Here is a 6,779-nt window from a genome sequence, read left to right on the forward strand (position 1 = left end):
TGATGTGTGACTTCCACTCAGAGAGTTACATCTGTATTTCGTGGATCTCTTTGCCAGACTTATTTCTGTGGAATCTGAGAACAGATATTTCGAATCCCTTTGAAGACTATAGGGCCAAAGGAAATAACCTCCGATAACAAAGAGAAAGAAGCTTTCTGAGAAACTTCTTTGTGTTCTGTGAAATCATCTCACAGAGTTACAGCTTTCCCTAGAAGAAGCCTTTCGCTAAGACAGTTCTTGTGGAATTGGCAAAGTGAAATTTGGAAGCCAATAGAGGGCTGTGGTGAAAAAGGAAATATCCGCAGATGAAATCTGGAAAGAAGCTTTCTGAGAATCTGCTTAGTGTTCTGTTAATTCATCTCACAGAGTTACATCTGTATTTCTTGGATCTCTTTGGTAGCCTTATTTCTGTTGAATCTGAGAACAGATATTTCGGATCCATTTGAAGACTATAGGGCCAAAGGAAATATCCTCCGATAACAAAGAGAAAGAGGCTTTCTGAGAAACTTCTTTGTGTTCTGTGAAATCATCTCACAGAGTTACAGCTTTTCCCTCAAGAAGCCTTTCGCTAAGACAGTTCTTGTGGAATTGGCAAATGATATTTGGAAGCCCTTAGAGGGCTATGTTGAAAAAGGAAATATCCTCAGATGAAATCTGGAAAGAAGCTTTCTGTGAAACTGCTTAGTGTTTTGTTAATTCATCTCACAGAGTTACATCTGTATTTCGTCGATGTCTTTGCTAGCCTTATTTCTGTGGAATCTGAGAGCAGATATTTCGGATCCCTTTGAAGACTATAGGGCCAAAGGAAATATCCTCCGATAACAAATAGAAAGAAGCTTTCTGAGAAACTTCTTTGTGTTCTGTGAAATCATCTCACAGAGCTACAGCTTTCCCCTCAAGAAGCCTTTCGCTAAGAACGTTATTGTGGAACTGGCAAAGTGATATTTGGAAGCCCGTAGAGGGCTATGGTGAAAAAGGAAATATCCTGAGATGAAAACTGGAGAGAAGCTTTCTGAGAAACTGCTTAGTGTTCTGTTAATTCATCTCACAGAGTTACATCTGTATTTCGTGGATCTCTTTGCTAGCCTTATTTCTGTGGAATATGAGAACAGATATTTCGGATCCCTTTGAAGACTATAGGGCCAAAGGAAATATCCTCCGATAACAAAGAGAAAGAAGCTTTCTGAGAAACTTCTTTGTGTTCTGTGAAATCATCTCACAGAGTTACAGCTTTTCCCTCAAGAAGCCTTTCGCTAAGACACTTCTTGTGGAATTGGCAAAGTGATATTTGGAAGCCCATAGAGGGCTAGGGTGAAAAAGGAAATATCCTCAGATGAAATCTGGAAAGAAGCTTTCTGAGAAACTGCTTAGTGTTCTGTTAATTCATCTCACAGAGTTACATCTGTACTTCGTGAATCTCTTTGCTAGTCTTACTTCTGTGGAATCTGAGAACAGATATTTCGGATCACTTTGAAGACTATAGGGGCAAAGGAAATATCCCTCGATAACGAAGAGAAAGAAGCTTTCTGAGAAACTTCTTTGTGTTCTGTGAAATCATCTCACAGAGTTACAGCTTTCCCCTCAAGATGCCTTTCGCTAAGACGGTTCTTTTGGAATTGGCAAAGTGATATTTTGAAGCCCATAGAGGGCTATGGTGAAAAAGGAAATATCCTCAGATGAAATCTGGAAAGAACCTTCCTGAGAAACTGCTCTGTGATGTGTGACTTCCACTCACAGAGTTACATCTGTATTTCGTGGATCTCTTTGCTAGTCTTATTTCTGTGGAATCTGAGAACAGATATTTCGGATCCCTTTGAAGACTATAGGGCCAAAGGAAATATCCTCCCATAACAAAGAGAAAGAAGCGTTCTGAGAAACTTCTTTGTGTTCTGTGAAATCATCTCACAGAGTTACAGCTTTCCCCTCAAGAACCCTTTCGCTAAGACAGTTCTTGTGAAATTGGCAAAGTGATATTTGGAAGCCCATAGAGGGCTATGGTGAAAAAGGAAATATCCTCAGTTGAAATCTGGAAAGAAGCTTTCTGAGAAACTGCTGAGTGTTTTGTTAATTCATCTCACAGAGTTACATCTGTATTTCGTGGATCTCTTTGCTAGCCTTATTTCTGTGGAATCTGAGAACAGATATTTCGGATCCCATTGAAGACTATAGGGCCAAAGGAAATATCCTCCGATAACAAAGAGAAAGAAGCTTTCTGAGAAACTTCTTTGTGTTCTGTGAAATCATCTCACAGAGTTACAGCTTTCCCCTCAAGAAGCCTTTCGCTAAGAACGTTATTGTGGAACTGGCAAAGTGATATTTGGAAGCCCGTAGAGGGCTATGGTGAAAAAGGAAATATCCTCAGATGAAATCTGGAAAGAAGCTTTCTGAGAAACTGCTTAGTGTTCTGTTAATTCATCTCACAGAGTTACATCTGTATTTCGTGAATCTCTTTGCTAGTCTTATTTCTGTGGAATCTGAGAACAGATATTTCGGATCCCTTTGAAGACTATAGGGGCAAAGGAAATATCCTCCGATAACGAAGAGAAAGAAGCTTTCTGAGAAACTTCTTTGTGTTCTGTAAAATCATCTCACAGAGTTACAGCTTTTCCCTCAAGAAGCCTTTCGCTAAGACAGTTCTTGTGGAATTGCCAAAGTGAAATTTGGAAGCCAATAGAGGGCTGTGGTGAAAAAGGAAATATCCGCAGATGAAATCTGGAAAGAAGCTTTCTGAGAATCTGCTTAGTGTTCTGTTAATTCATCTCACAGAGTTACATCTGTATTTCTTGGATCTCTTTGGTAGCCTTATTTCTGTTGAATCTGAGAACAGATATTTCGGATCCATTTGAAGACTATAGGGCCAAAGGAAATATCCTCCGATAACAAAGAGAAAGAGGCTTTCTGAGAAACTTCTTTGTGTTCTGTGAAATCATCTCACAGAGTTACAGCTTTTCCCTCAAGAAGCCTTTCGCTAAGACAGTTCTTGTGGAATTGGCAAATGATATTTGGAAGCCCTTAGAGGGCTATGTTGAAAAAGGAAATATCCTCAGATGAAATCTGGAAAGAAGCTTTCTGAGAAACTGCTTAGTGTTTTGTTAATTCATCTCACAGAGTTACATCTGTATTTCGTGGATCTCTTTGCTATCCTTATTTCTGTGGAATCTGAGAACAGATATTTCGGATCCCTTAGAAGACTATAGGGCCAAAGGAAATATCCTCCGATAACAAAGAGAAAGAAGCTTTCTGAGAAACTTCTTTGTATTCTGTGAAATCATCTCACAGAGTTACAGCTTTCCCCGCAAGAAGCCTTTCGCTAAGACAGTTCTTGTGGAATTGGCAAAGTGATAGTTGGAAGCCCTTAGAGGGCTATGGTGAAAAAGGAAATATCCTCAGATGAAATCGGGACAGAAGCTTTCTGAGAAACTGCTTAGTGTTCTGTTAATTCATCTCTCAGAGTTACATCTGTATTTCGTGGATCTCTTTGCTAGCCTTATTTCTGTGGAATCTGAGAGCAGATATTTCGGATCCCTTTGAAGACTATAGGGCCAAAGGAAATATCCTCCGATAACAAATAGAAAGAAGCTTTCTGAGAAACTTCTTTGTGTTCTGTGAAATCATCTCACAGAGCTACAGCTTTCCCCTCAAGAAGCCTTTCGCTAAGAACGTTATTGTGGAACTGGCAAAGTGATATTTGGAAGCCCGTAGAGGGCTATGGTGAAAAAGGAAATATCCTGAGATGAAAACTGGAGAGAAGCTTTCTGAGAAACTGCTTAGTGTTCTGTTAATTCATCTCACAGAGTTACATCTGTATTTCGTGGATCTCTTTGCTAGCCTTATTTCTGTGGAATATGAGAACAGATATTTCGGATCCCTTTGAAGACTATAGGGCCAAAGGAAATATCCTCCGATAACAAAGAGAAAGAAGCTTTCTGAGAAACTTCTTTGTGTTCTGTGAAATCATCTCACAGAGTTACAGCTTTTCCCTCAAGAAGCCTTTCGCTAAGACACTTCTTGTGGAATTGGCAAAGTGATATTTGGAAGCCCATAGAGGGCTAGGGTGAAAAAGGAAATATCCTCAGATGAAATCTGGAAAGAAGCTTTCTGAGAAACTGCTTAGTGTTCTGTTAATTCATCTCACAGAGTTACATCTGTATTTCGTGAATCTCTTTGCTAGTCTTATTTCTGTGGAATCTGAGAACAGATATTTCGGATCCCTTTGAAGACTATAGGGGCAAAGGAAATATCCCTCGATAACGAAGAGAAAGAAGCTTTCTGAGAAACTTCTTTGTGTTCTGTGAAATCATCTCACAGAGTTACAGCTTTCCCCTCAAGATGCCTTTCGCTAAGACGGTTCTTTTGGAATTGGCAAAGTGATATTTTGAAGCCCATAGAGGGCTATGGTGAAAAAGGAAATATCCTCAGATGAAATCTGGAAAGAACCTTCCTGAGAAACTGCTCTGTGATGTGTGACTTCCACTCACAGAGTTACATCTGTATTTCGTGGATCTCTTTGCTAGTCTTATTTCTGTGGAATCTGAGAACAGATATTTCGGATCCCTTTGAAGACTATAGGGCCAAAGGAAATATCCTCCCATAACAAAGAGAAAGAAGCGTTCTGAGAAACTTCTTTGTGTTCTGTGAAATCATCTCACAGAGTTACAGCTTTCCCCTCAAGAACCCTTTCGCTAAGACAGTTCTTGTGAAATTGGCAAAGTGATATTTGGAAGCCCATAGAGGGCTATGGTGAAAAAGGAAATATCCTCAGTTGAAATCTGGAAAGAAGCTTTCTGAGAAACTGCTGAGTGTTTTGTTAATTCATCTCACAGAGTTACATCTGTATTTCGTGGATCTCTTTGCTAGCCTTATTTCTGTGGAATCTGAGAACAGATATTTCGGATCCCATTGAAGACTATAGGGCCAAAGGAAATATCCTCCGATAACAAAGAGAAAGAAGCTTTCTGAGAAACTTCTTTGTGTTCTGTGAAATCATCTCACAGAGTTACAGCTTTCCCCTCAAGAAGCCTTTCGCTAAGAACGTTATTGTGGAACTGGCAAAGTGATATTTGGAAGCCCGTAGAGGGCTATGGTGAAAAAGGAAATATCCTCAGATGAAATCTGGAAAGAAGCTTTCTGAGAAACTGCTTAGTGTTCTGTTAATTCATCTCACAGAGTTACATCTGTATTTCGTGAATCTCTTTGCTAGTCTTATTTCTGTGGAATCTGAGAACAGATATTTCGGATCCCTTTGAAGACTATAGGGGCAAAGGAAATATCCTCCGATAACGAAGAGAAAGAAGCTTTCTGAGAAACTTCTTTGTGTTCTGTAAAATCATCTCACAGAGTTACAGCTTTTCCCTCAAGAAGCCTTTCGCTAAGACACTTCTTGTGGAATTGGCAAAGTGATATTTGGAAGCCCATAGAGGGCTAGGGTGAAAAAGGAAATATCCTCAGATGAAATCTGGAAAGAAGCTTTCTGAGAAACTGCTCAGTGATGTGTGACTTCCACTCACAGAGTTACATCTGTATTTCGTGGATCTCTTTGCTAGCCTTATTTCTGTGGAATCTGAGAACAGATATTTCGGATCCCTTTGAAGACTATAGGGGCAAAAGAAATATCCTACGATAACAAAGAGAAAGAAGCTTTCTGAGAAACTTCTTTGTGTTCTGAGAAATCATCTCACAGAGTTACAGCTTTCCCCTCAAGAAGCCTTTCGCTAAGACAGTTCTTGTGGAATTGGCAAAGTGATATTTGGAAGCCCATAGAGGTCTATGGTGAAAAAGGAAATATCCTCAGATGAAATCTGGAAGTAAGCTTTCTGAGAAACTGCTCTGTGATGTGTGACTTCCACTCACAGAGTTACATCTGTATTTCGTGGAACTCTTTGCTAGCCTTATTTCTGTGCAATCTGAGAACAGATATTTCGGATCCCTTTGAAGACTATAGGGCCAAAGGAAATATCCTCCGATAACAAAGAGAAAGAAGCTTTCTGAGAAACTTCTTTGTGTTCTGTGAAATCATCTCACAGAGTTACAGCTTTCCCCTCAAGAAGTCTTTCACTAAGACAGTTCTTGTGGAATTGGCAAAGTGATATTTGGAAGCCCTTAGAGGGCTATGGTGAAAAAGGAAATATCCTCAGATGAAATCTGGAAAGAAGCTTTCTGAGAAACTGCTTAGTGTTCTGTTAATTCATCTCACAGAATTACATGTATAATTTGTGGATCTCATTGCTAGCCTTATTTCTGTGGAATCTGAGAACAGATATTTCGGATCCCTATGAAGACTCTAGGGGCAAAGGAAATATCCTCCGATAACAAAGAGAAAGAAGCTTTCTGAGAAACTTCTTTGTGTTCTGTGAAATCATCTCACAGAGTTACAGCTTTACCCTCAAGAAGCCTTTCGCTGAGACAGTTCTTGTGGATTTGGCAAAGTGATATTTGGAAGCCCTTAGAGGGCAATGGTGAAAAAGGAAATATCCTCAGATGACATCTGGAAAGAAGCTTTCTGAGAAACTGCTGTGTGATGTGTGACTTCCACTCACAGAGTTACATCTGTATTTCATGGATCTCTTTGCTAGCCTTATTTCTGTGGAATCTGGGAACAGATATTTCGGATCCCTTTGAAGACTATAGGGCCAAAGGAAATATCCTCCGATAACAAAGAGAAAGAAGCTTTCTGAGAAACTTCTTTGTGTTCTGTGAAATCATCTCACAGAGTTACAGCTTTCCCCTCAAGAAGACTTTCGCTAAGACAGTTCTTGTGGAATTGGCAAAGTGATATTTGG

This window comes from Macaca mulatta, chromosome 19, assembly GCF_049350105.2.
Source record: "Macaca mulatta isolate MMU2019108-1 chromosome 19, T2T-MMU8v2.0, whole genome shotgun sequence".
NCBI classification, from domain to species: Eukaryota; Metazoa; Chordata; class Mammalia; order Primates; family Cercopithecidae; genus Macaca; species Macaca mulatta.